Genomic DNA, 13,071 nt, shown 5'->3' on the forward strand with positions numbered 1-13,071 from the left:
CTGTAGGACACAGAGCTCAATACAACAGCTGAGCAAAAGCACCTTTCCCTCCAAATGAAAGGATAAAATGCATTTTGAAAAAGTCCACACATGTTCAGAAATAAGGATCAGTCACCGGATACACAAGCGAGTGATTCGCTGATTTAGAAAAATGCTTCACTCTGATAGGTTCACTTACATTGTCATTCTGTTTTCCTTGCCAACAAATCATGGTTATTCTCTGACCTCACACATGAGTTATAGGCAAGGTTGGTTGCTATGGAGACTCCCACATGACCAGTCTCACACAGCTCCATTAGAATTTAATGGCTCTATTCATTACAATGCAGCCATTCAAATCTAAGGAAATGAAAATGAATGAAACGAATGACATATGTTTCATTCGTGGGAAGTGCCCCACTCATTTTTGAGGGCCCACAAATGAAATGAAAGGGGCATATTTGTTTCAGAATTAACATTTGCTTTCAATGATTGCACATTCCTAGTTATTAATGGAGCCCTGATCCTATGCTGTTGTTCAATTATTACGTGCAAACAATAGCTTGGTAAATAGAATGTGATAAGAACATACCATGTCATTTACCACCCAGACAGCAAAGCATCATTTATAAATTATGTTCCTTCATTTTTACACATACGGATATAATTTTCAATGTGCTGAAGCTAATGTTTTTTCTGACCTTTCTAATCTGGGTGCTAAGGTTTTATTGCCTATCACACTATTTTTCATGTGAGAAAAAAGGCTGTTAATGTGCATGTTAAAGTTTAGTGCATAGGCTCCCTTATATGAGTTTCATAGGTATTAACACGATTTTTATCACAAAGGGTCCCACTGGTAATTTTTGAAACACTAAAGGGTATTCTGATTGACTCACTTCAAACATTTTTTCTTAGTATAGAAATGCCCCCTAGAAAGCTGGCTGCTGAAAGTAATGCATTTATTCAAAGTAGAAACTTCATTCATTTATACATATTCCATTGTTTTGGTTTGCATAGTTATCTGGTTACAAAACCAATTTTCATTGTGGGGTTGGTTCCTGTAAAAAAGAGAAATAGGAATTATTTGCCCATCCCTTCTTAAGTATTTTATTGACATATAGTTATATAGTTTGATGTAATCACTTTTATTAGTGTATTATTTATAGTAAATGCCAATCAGTTCTTTATTAACTGAGCTGTTTTTTTCTGATAAATCAAAACGAAATTCCTAACCTATTGTGCATATTATCAGTTTTAGCACTTATCTGTAACCATTATGGTTGCCTTTGGTGTGGACACTACAATTAAATAGAACATCTTTTTTGAAGGTCCTGATTAGAGATGTGAAGAACAGAACCACTGTTATAGCAGCCAAAGGAATCTTTCCCACAGATTGTTGCAGGCAAGGCTGCTGTATATGACAGTGGATGACAAATATGCAGACTTCCAGGGAAGGGAAATTGAGAGAGAGAGAAAGAGATAAACTTGAGAAGAGTGGAGGGAAAAGTATGGTTGAAGGGGAAAGGAAAAGGTAGTGGTAAAGAGGAAGAGAGTGGCTTGGGGAAGAGAATGAATAGTTGATTTACAGAAAAAAATAATAGTTTTTTAATCCATAATCCATAAACAATACATTAAACACTTGTAAAATGAGACAGCAAAATACATATTGGACACCCTGTGAGAACAGAATGAGTGCCAATAAGCTCATGATGAATGTTGGTGTTAGTTAATGCCTTTGTAATACATCCCTTAAAATCTGTGTATTTCCATTATTCCTAGAGTTCCCAATGGTAATGCTAATACACATGCAAATGAGAGAATAATCAAAATGATTACTATGTCCTCATCAGGTATAAATGTTGGAGGTATCCAATATTAATGCTGCAGACCTTCTAAGAGTCCTGCTTTAGGAAAGCTAGTGCTTATCGAGTCTTTAAGCCCTGGTATCCTCTTGGCAAAGATTCGACATCTGGGACAAGGTATTCCCCACATCTATGCCAAGATTAGGCATCTGGGATCTGGTACTCCCTATCTCCCATGCCAAGATCAGGCCTCTGGATTCTAATATTCCCTCCTCCCCCTTCATGAAATATGAAAAAACCTTAGAGCCTGAGTTCCTCCCATCTTTTTTCTGAAATGAGAAGATTCAGGCTTCTGGGCTTGAATTCCCCCAATCTCAGGGCCAGTGCAAGAATATTTGGCATCCTAGACAAACTTTCGGTCAGGCACCCACTTCTCCTACTTATATATTGGCAGCAGCTCCAGCACAATTCTCCCTCCTACCTGTGGCAGTGCTCTAGCACAATGCACCCCTTTGGGCCTTGCAGTGGCAGGATTTTGCTGCTGCTAATATTTTGGTGTTCTAAACGAGCACCTAAATTACCTAATGGAAGCACTGGTCCTGCCTATTCTCTAGTATTCCAGACCCTAAAAATGCCCTATGGGGGGTAGTAATGGGGTTGCTGTGCCACCTTCAGCTCTTACGGATACTCTTACCCCCACCTTCTCAGGAATATCGGAGTCAGCCAGTTAGCTTATGTGGCTAACTCCACTCTGCCCCAGAACTCCCCCTGCCCATCCCTGGAACGCCTCTCTCTTATCCGGCTAAAGTCTAGCTGGGTAACTAGTTACCCGGCAATAATTTGGCTGGATAAAAGCTGAATATAGCCGGGAAACCCATTTAGACAGATAACTATTACCTTATCTGTCTAAATGACTTTTGAATATGGATCTCCCTATGTTCAGTTTAGCATGGCCATTTTAGCACCACCATTTCTACATTTCATTTGATTCATATATCCTGCATTAAAGCTGGATATAACACTTGCATTAGATTGCCTGGGAACATATTACATGCTGCTTCTAACATGGGTTTAGTACATAGACCCCTTGATCTTCCATTTTATACTGTGCACTATTTCATGATGCTTTCAGTGCTTTTGACATGTTATTATATATTGTTCCATCCACTTCCTTGCTTGTATCTTTGCAAACAATTGGTTAATGACTACATTAAACTTCAATACAAAGAAATGAACTTTAGACAACTTCTTGGATATTTTTGGAGCGGTTTAATGCTCAATGAAGATTTCAGATTACCAGCTCTGCAAACTGAAGACTCTGTTGAATAGATACAAAGACTGTGAAAATACAGTCATTCCCACACTGCCATACCAGAGCAACTGTAACCCTGGTCAATGGTTGGTTGAAAAAAGTGGAGGTACTCTTCTCTTTTGGGGCCTCCAATCTCTTTCATACCTATTTTTCTTTCTATCATCCCAACTCATATATCTAAGCATATTTTCCCTATTTCCTTTGACTTCAGGTGATGAACTATTTGTCATAGTATGAGGAATAGACTCAGGAGTAACAGCCAAAAATATTTCTTCACAGAAAGAGTGGTAGATATATTGAATGGCCTTCTATGGGAGGTAGTAGAGGCAAAAACAGTAACATAATGCAAGAAAGCATGGATAAGCACAGTGTATCCTAGTTGTAAAGAAGTGAAGGGGATGATTGAAATCAGCAGTGATCACCCTCAGTTCGATATCCCTTTCACTGCTTCTTCATTTCCATATCAACCTCTTCCTCATCTCAACTTTAACCTTCCTCTCTTCCATTTCCCTATTTAATATAATCTTTTTCATATTCACCTTCTAATCCATCTCATGTTCCCATCTATCATCTCTTCCAAATTTCTCCTTTCCCCTGTGTTATGAAGCCTCCTTTAACGGTGCTACGGGAGGCTCCATACCTCTTCCTGGAGGCCGCTCCAAGCCAGGGTCCCGCCTGCGAAATGTCCAGGATTTGCTCAGGGCCTAGGAGGCCTCAATGTCCTTGGGGCCTGCCTGAGGCTGCTTGTGTTTGCATGGACGTCCTGGTGTGAGCCACGCCCTTCTCCCTAGGGGCCGTCCCGCAGCACTTCTCCGTAGTTATAAGGCCAGCTAGGTGTGGGCCTGCCAAACTTCTCCCAGGGAGTTGCCGGTCTGCAGCCCTATAAAAGGACTTCAACTTCATTCTGTCTTTGCCTTGCATCAGCTTGACTTCCCTCTGGAGGCTCCCGCCTGCCAGAGCCTTGTAAGGTCTTCTGTTCTTCGTGGAGCTCCTCATCTCATCTGCCTTCGTACCAAGTCTTCGTGTCTTGATGTCTTGCCTGAGGTCCCTGACCATGTCCTGATGTTCTGCCATGATCTTCCATGTCCTGAGGTGTCTGCCTGTCCAGGATGTTCTTCCCTGCATCTTCGTCCTGTGCTCTTGAGCCTTCCGTAATGCCGGCTGTGATCTCCCGGTAATGCTGCTTCGTCTTTGGAGATGCTGGCAGTGGACTTCCGTCCCTGTGCTCCTGAGCCTCTGTTCCTGCCAGCCATGGGGGAAGCTTCGGATGACACCGGCTTCGTCATTGGAGTTCCTTCTTGCCTGAGTCTTCCCTGCACATGTCTCGCTCTCCTGGGACAGGGTGGTCCGCGACTCAGTCCTGCGGGTGGGCTGAGTAGGGCGCCCTGAGAGACAGTGCCAATGTCCTCCTGCCTATGTCTTGTCTTGTTTGGATCAAGTTCCTCGTCATGCTTGTGATGCCGCCGCATCAACCCAGACTTGTCCAAGATGCCCTCGCATCCACCATAATCCTGTCTATGTGTCAAGGCCTCCATCTGCCCTCAACCTCAGGCCAGGCCTGCTGCTTCATGCCGATTCAAGCGGCAGGTCCGAAAGGGCTCGGAACAGTCGGAGGACCGTTCCCCTACCAACATCACATGTTGTTGGCTCTGGGAGCTTGCAGGCCTGGCAGAGGGTAAGACCGTGTTCAGCCATGCTGGAGCATGCTGTCAACCCTCGGCTCGGTCCTGGACGCATCTGGGGTCGGGCTGAGGCCTAAGGGCACACTAAACACCCCCAAACACAACAGTATGTTCCTCTTCCCCATCTCTCCCAAGTTCCTTTTCTCTTTATTTTTCTTCCACAACCCTGTCTTATCTCTATCTGCTTCCTCTATGCACTTATCTTGTAGTTCTCTTGGGTCACAGCAGTAATAGTGGCAGGAGACCAACAATGCAAGAACAGATCTCCATGTACCCACAACTGCTCCTCCTATCCCTTCGTTGTGGCCTTCCATTTTCAAAAGAAAAATAATGCCCGTGAGATGAAAAAACAGCTTTAGGGCCTGAAGCATGCAATCTCACTTTCTCCCCATATTGTGACCTGGCAGAAGTCTGCCTGGAGACACGGTCAGAGGGAATCAGTAAGTAGGTCTTATGTAAACTCCAGGACTTTCTACTGGTAGCTGATGAATGAAGTCCATCATCTTCCACTGGGATTACATCATCAATTAAACTGTATCACAAGGCATATGATACCCCCTTCAATAACGTATCCTTTCTCTTTCTCCACTCCCTTCTTTACTCCATACAAATCCTAGGGATTCAAAAATCCTTCCAGATTCACCGGTGCTGGGTTATGTGGCTATAGAGTTATCCAGATAACTTGAGGGTGGTCCAGAGGTGATCAGAGCAGAGTAAAGTTAACTAACTTATCCAGACAAACTTATCCATCTAACTTTCCGATAGTCCTATATTCAGTGGCACAACTTCTTTACTGAATATCTAATGTAAGTTAGTCAGATATTATACGTATATCCAGCTAACTTATCTGGTCACCTCCACGGCTCACTATCTATCCACTCCACTGAGTTAAACATAGTAGAACATAATGCTGTTTCTTATTGTACCTACCTCATTGGTTTAATATCAAGTTGTTTTCTTTGGGGTCGTGGGTGTAGTTGTAGTTTTTGGAGTTGTAACTGGTATATATATGGGAAAATACTGAGGCTGCAATCCCAGAGCACTGTAGTATTGTGACATCATCAGCATATAATAATAATAATTTGGCTGTGAAATAAAGCAGTTATTTATATTTATAACAGGCTGGGTATCATTCAGTTACTGTGCATACCTTTTGGATCTTATTTATTTCATGTACATTAAGTTCTTGAATAGGATGCCTATGCTTTGATTTTCTTTTACTTTTATGATACATTCTAATTACTGTTTTAACTGTTATTTACTATATTGTTTTTGTTATTTCTATTTGTAAACTGCTCTGGACATTCTATATATTCTGAAAGGCAATCTAAAAACTTAAATATATAAAAAAAATACATATAATAAAAATGACATATGCATGCAAGTCCAAATAGTGAAAGGAAAGTTAGCCATAGCATTTCACCCATAGATTATTCAAGATGCTACTGCTGATTCTCATGTCAGTGTTTCACTGAAAAAAAAATCATAAGGGTAATTTTCATTTTCAATAGCCCTTGTATTCAGCTGGATAAATGTCTTGCTGACTATACCTGCTTAAAGTTATCCAACTACATGTAACCAGATAACTCAAAAACCTAACTGGCTATGTTTGAATATATAGCCATTTAAGTTTCCAAGTTATCCAGACTTGTGTGGCCGGATAACTTACTACTTATCCAGATATCATTAAAAGATATCCCAGTAAGGACAGTAAAAAAAAAGAAAGTACAGGGCCCTGTGGCTCAATTTCCTCCCACCCCCCATCATCAAATTACAAAGGAGCCATAGCGGCCTTGCAGGCTCCACCCCGCATCACCTTCTATATGTATCAAATAGGCCTTTCCCGCTGCTGGCCTTCCTCCCCACCTCCAGATTTGTAAGAATTATGCCAGGCCCTCACCCTCCACCATCTTAGTAACCTGGCCGCCACCCCCAACTCCCGAACCCTCCCCCCATCCCCCCCGAACCCGTAAAAGCCCTATTGGGAGTGGGGTCCAAACTTAACCCACTCCTGGCAACTTCCAGTACAGTCTCTGTCAAAGTTGCACTGGAAGCATAACCTACATGTGGTAGGTCTAAAGTTATCCGGCTAATGAAACATAGAAACATAGAAATGACGGCAGAAGAAGACCAAATTGGCCCATCCAGTCTGCCCAGCAAGCTTCCCTCATTTCTTCTCTCATACTTATCTGTTTCTCTTAGCTCTTGGTTCTAATTCCCTTCCACCCCCCGCCATTAATGTAGAGAGCGGTGATGGAGCTGCATCCAAGTGAAATATCTAGCTTGATTAGTTAGAGGTAGTAGGGGTAGTAACCGCCGCAATAAGCAAGCTACACCCATGCTTATTTGTTTTTACCCAGATTATGTTATACAGCCCTTATTGGTTGTTTATCTTCTCCCCTGCCGTTGAAGCAGGGAGCTATGCTGGATATGCGTAAGGTATCAGTTTTTTTCTTCTCCCCTGCCGTTGAAGCAGAGAGCTATGCTGGATATGCATCGAAAGTGAAGTATCAGGCACATTGGTTTGGGGTAGTAACCGCCGTAACAAGCCAGCTACTCCCGCTTTGTGGAGTGTGAATCCTTTTTTCTTCTCCTCTGCTGCCGTTGAAGTTATGCTGGATATGCGTGAAGTATCAGTTTTTCTTTTCCCCTGCGTTGAAGCAGAGAGCTATGCTGGAAATTCGTGATGTATCAGTCTTTCTCCCATGCCGTTGAAGCAGAGAGCCATGCTGGATATGCGTCGAGAGTGAAGTATCAGGTACATTTGGTTTGGGGTAGTAACCGCCGTAACAAGCCAGCTACTCCCCGCTTGTGAGTGCGAACCCTTTTTCTTCTCCCCTGCCATTTAAGCAGAGAGCTCTGCTGGATGTGTGAAGTAACAGTTTTTCTTCTCCCCTGCTGTTGAAGCAGAGAACTATGCTGGATATGCATTGAAAGTGAAGTATAATGTAGATGGATATATGCAATATTTGGCTACGTTAATCAGGTAATTCAACTCCTCCCTGGAATGCCCCCTGAAACGCCCTTTTTTTTAAATCTGACTAAATTATAAGTCATTATCCGGCTATAATTTAGCTAGATAAGTGGCTGAATATGCCACACTTGTGAGTTATCTGTCTTAATGGTTTTTGAATATTGACCTCAGAATTTTGAATTTTCAAAAATGAAGGGGAATTAATAAACTGGGAATCAGCATCAAGTTTGCATGAGATTTGAACCTTGTAATAGATAAATGACTTCAGTTTTTTTGACTCTCTTACCAACACCTCCAACTACAACAAACAATAGAGAAAATCAGTCATAAGAATAGGAAAGAGAACATGAAAGGTAATAGATTCTTCTTGTTAGTTCTGATATTGCTTGCAAGGAGTGTGAAAGCTGATTTCACTTCTCCCTTTTGCAGAAAGTAGTTGGCTGCCAGATTAGTCCTCTTGAATGAACAGAAATAAAAAAATTACATAAAAACAAAAAAATATATAAGGTGATACCTTTTTATTGGGCTAATGTATTAAGTTAGCACAGGTTATGAGGTATCATCTTATATATTTGTTTTATTTTTATTTGCTAAGCTTTCATTTCTGTCCTTTAACAGACAAAGCAAACTATCTTCAACTTTCCTCCTAAGGTAAGAAGCAAAGGAACTAACATGGGAAAGCTGCAACACCCAAAAAAACTGTACAAGGCTCCAAGGGAACTTACACTTATCGCCCTGGCACGTCTCTCAAGCTTCTTCTCAGCCTGCAGATCAATCAGCAAATATAAAATAGTAAAAACAACAAAAATGTTATGTAAGTAAAAGATTTTAGTTTTGTCTTTGAAGCATTTTTTTTCCCTGTGATCATCCAAAATATCGTATCCATAAAAACAACACTATAATTTTTTGGAAGTTCTGTGAGTCATTCTAAGAATATCAGTGATTACATCATAATCTAGATTAAGAGAGAAAATATAGTTTGAATGGAAGAATTTATTTTAATTAGATGACAACCTGAATTTTCTTTCATCTAATTTCACTGAAATCAAGACAAATCATCAGTGCCTTGTAAAACAGAAATGCAAAATGCAAGAGGTGACAGAGTATAATTTGATAACTTTCAAAAAATTCTTGCACAGATGCAATACAGTGCGCTCAGCCGAGGGCACTGGTTAACCCATGGTTGGAGATGCGTTTTGGATGAGTCCACAACCCCTTATGCTATAAGGGGATTACTAGCAAGTCCAAAATGCGCATCCAACTCCTCACAAAGCTAATAGCGCTCATCACATATAAATTCATGTTGATGAGGCTATTAGCTATTCTCCCCCGATGAAAAAAAAAAAACAATGTGTGCCCGACAGGCACATTTTTATTCTCCAAAAATTAACGCCTGCCATGGAGTAGGTGTTAATTTTTGAGCATCCCAAAGAGTGTACAGAAAAGCAGAAAAAAATACTGCTTTTCTGTACTTCCTCCAACTTAATTTGTGGCGATATTAAGTCGGAGGAACTAAAAATTTAGAAATGACCCCCAATAAAATGAAAAAAAAAAAAAGGAGCCAGTAGTCTGGTTAGGAAAAGGGATGCTCAATTAATGAGCATCCTCTTTCCCAACCTGTGGCTCTGCATGGGTTAGGAAAACGTACACTCTAAAATTTCCCTAACTGGCTGACAGCCACCTCTCCCCGACCGCCTGCTGCCAAGGATGCGCTAGGGGCACACAATTTCTCCTAGTGCTTCCTTTTTACTGCGGCACCCAATTTAAATATTAAATATTTCATTTTTAAATATTAAATTGGGCGCCTGGTAGAGGTGGATCAGCATGCATTAAGGGAGCGGGCCCGCAATCATGAGCGCCTGTTTAACGCGCGCCGATATTGCATCGGCATGAAAGATTGAAAAAATATGTTAGTATATCAGGCTCTTTGGTAATAAGTGATTTGAATTTTACAAAGGGTGCACATATTCTTCGTTGTGTACGAGCTGTTATTTTATATTATTATAGTTTGAAGTTATTGAGTATTGAACTGTATTAATTATAATGGTACTTGGTTTTTACATGATAAAAGAAACTGTCTCCTATTATGCTTAAATTGTATCTGGCGTGTCTTAATCAGGAGCAGGAGGGATATTTTTTTTTGGGGGGGGGGGGTTGGGAGGATGCTGGCCGAAGTTATGAAGTGTAAAGCATGCTTCTGTTAATAAACTGGCCACTGAGACAAATATATATATATATATATATATTTTTTTTTTAATATACCAACATTCGAGCTGAGATATCACATCGGTTTACATTCAGGTACTGTAGATATTTCTCTATCCCCACAGGGCTTACAATCTAAAGGGCCGATACAGGACAGTGCGCTCCGACGGAGTGCACTGTTAACCCTTGATTGGATGCACGTTTTTGACGCGCTAACGTTACCCCTTATTCAGTAAGGGGCCGAAAATGCGCGTCCAACACCCCCACCCCCCAATAGCAAATGCATGTTGATGGCCCTATTAGTTATTCCCGCGCGATTCACTAAGTAAAATGTGCAGCCAAGTCACACATTTTACTTTCAGAAATTAGCGCCTACCCAAAGGTAGGCGCTAATTTCTTCGGGCACCGGGAAAGTACACAGAAGAGCAGTAAAACTGCTTTTCTGTGCACCCTCCGACTTAATATCATGGCGATATTAAGTCGGAGGTCCCGAAAGTTACCAAAAGTAAAAAAAAAAAAATTTGAAGTCGGCCCGCGGCTCGTGGGTTGAAAACCGGACGCTCAATTTTGCCGGCATCCGGTTTCCGAACCCATGGCTGTCAGCGGGCTTGAGAACCGACTCTGACAAAATTGAGCGTCAGCTGTCAAACCCGCTGATAATCACCGCTCCGGTCCAAAAGGAGGCGCTAGGGACGCGCTAGTGCCCTAGCAACTCCTTTTACCTGTTTTTACCACCGGGCCTAATTTGCATACTGAATCGCGCACACAGGAGAGTGGCCTGAGCACACGCCTGGAGAGCGGGCGAATCCCGCTCTCCCGCAGACTTTACTGTATCGGCCCATAAGTTTGTACCTGAGGCATAAGAAATAATGTGCCAGTGATCAGATCAGACAGCTTTTGACTGCTTACATTAATTACCTAAGGAATAGGATGTGAAATACAGCTGGATATTCTACAGTGGAAAAGCAATAATTAAAACAAGGTCTGGGCTATAGTACTCAAACTATTTCAGTTAGGTAACAGAACACATTCATGCAAAAACTAGAAAACCACAGGGCAACATACAGAGTACAGTCCTAGAAATAAATGGTAAACTTTCATTTTTTAAACGCTTACATGCAATAAAATAAAAATGGGCATATTTAATTTAGAGAAACTAGAGGACTTTTCGGGATGCCAGGCAAATCCTTCCCATCAGTCTGGTTCTTTTCCAGAGGTTAATTTTGGATCCTTTTATTCTTTGACTTCACTCACTTTTGGATAAAGCAGTGCAGTTGCCATGTTAGTCCACTTGAATGCACAGAAATAAAGGTTAAAACATTTAAACAAAAAATATATCTTTTTATTGGACTAGCTAAATACATTTCTTGATTAGCTTTCAAGTGCCAACACTTTCTCAGGTCAAGAATAGAATGAGCTAAAGATGACATTAGCAGGAAATATAAACGAATCCTAGAAGGCATTCCTTCACCCTATGATTAGCTCATATTTACTGCTAATGTCATCGTTTGCTCATTCTATACTGACCTGAGGAAGAGAGGACTGGCTCTCGAAAGCCAATCAAGAACTGTGTTATTTTAGTCCAATTTAAAGGCATCATCTTATATATTATGCTTTTGTTTTGTGAACCTTTATTTCTGTTCTCTCACTCTCCTTGGTGATCTCATTTAATCCCACCATTTTAATAGTCACCTTCAAACAGGTGACTGCTGTATCTGCTTGCCTGACCCTGCACCAGAGCTTAAACGCGATGAAAACCGAGGACTCTGCAGCATTTTCACCTCCCTCCTCCATCCTCCTCCCATCTCTATCAGTAAAAGACTGCTACTAGCACAATCATTCCTGACACGCATTCAGGCTAACCTGCTGTCCCCTTGACTTTTCCTTCCCTCATTCTCACCACATCCAGGCCTATTTCTGCAAAGGTTTTCATCCTCTGTATCCTCCGTCCTGTTAGCTTGTATAGAATCTCAGCTCACTTTGTTACCATTTCCCACATGAATACTTGGAACTAGTTTTTCTTGGCCCTCCTCTTTTCCAGTTCCTCCTCTGTCATGCTTTGAAAATGCCACTACTAGAATTACCCAGAAGAGTCTCCACATCGTGTGCCCCTTCCCTTAACCCTTTCTTTTGGTAACTCCCCACCTCAAAAGCAATCCTTGCCTTCTTATTTTTCAAAATCTTCCACTTCTCTTCCCTATTTGCATCACCTTTGATCTATCCTTACACATTTATTCAGTATTCTGCCCAGGACAAGTCTCGGGAAAATAAAGAGACAAAAGGCTTGATGGAATGAACAAGGTGAGTTTTATCTTACCATTGCACCAAGAACCAAGGCCAAAGTGAATGTAAGCAGGAAGATCTGCTTCATATTGGTACAGAACTGTAAAACAAAAGAAAAATGAAAGAAATTGTGAAGTAAACAATAGAATACATTTTGATGGGAAAAGAGAAATTAAGTTCTGATTCAGTGAAATATAGAGGCTCCACAGCTTGCTACTTCAGCAACAGAGGCACTATCTGGTTTTAGAATACTACTACTACTTAATATTTCTATAGTGCTATATGACATATGCACTAGTGCTATACAAAGAAATAATAGATGATGAGTGGGGAACAGTAATAATTCATGCTGTATATTAAATGTTGCTTCTTTTTCTTCAGATCCTATTACATACACAAGACAACTGGCATGTAAACGCTGGGGAAAGGTGCACAACTTTTCAATTCAAACAAGAGTTCTGCAATTGCATCTTACCTCAGTGGTCAGTAATGAACAAGTCCTTCGCCGAGTCTTGTGTGGATGATTGGAAGAAGAATTTCTGAAATTTATGGGCTTTCCCTAATCTGCTAGTTTTTAAGGATTAGGTATAAAATAATGACTCAGCAGATGGTCTGTGGTTACAAATGAATCAGGGGAATCTTTGGAAAATCCTTATCCTTCTCAGAATGACACTTTTATTAAATTAATTATTTGCAGACTTCTAAGAATTTCTTACAATTGAGCTGCAGGCAGCCCAATACTTTTTTGCTGGAACCGGATAGGCAGGAAAGAAGGAGGCATGGCATTATATATATAAAAAATATTAAAGCAACAAAACTGCAGGGCTTACGAGG

The 13,071-nt window shown here is 41.1% G+C and overlaps 1 long non-coding RNA gene across 1 annotated transcript; it reads right to left on the reverse strand.

The window, feature by feature from the left end:
* Positions 1 to 921: 921 nt before the first annotated feature.
* Positions 922 to 12,762, reverse strand: LOC115080684. Its single transcript, XR_003853631.1, has 5 exons — positions 12,713 to 12,762; positions 12,272 to 12,337; positions 8,475 to 8,513; positions 5,706 to 5,861; positions 922 to 1,037 (listed from the first exon to the last, which is right to left on the reverse strand). It is a non-coding gene; the product is annotated as an uncharacterized LOC115080684 (long non-coding RNA).
* Positions 12,763 to 13,071: the final 309 nt, after the last annotated feature.

The sequence above is a fragment of the Rhinatrema bivittatum genome, chromosome 1 (assembly GCF_901001135.1).
Source record: "Rhinatrema bivittatum chromosome 1, aRhiBiv1.1, whole genome shotgun sequence".
In the NCBI taxonomy this organism is placed as follows: domain Eukaryota; kingdom Metazoa; phylum Chordata; class Amphibia; order Gymnophiona; family Rhinatrematidae; genus Rhinatrema; species Rhinatrema bivittatum.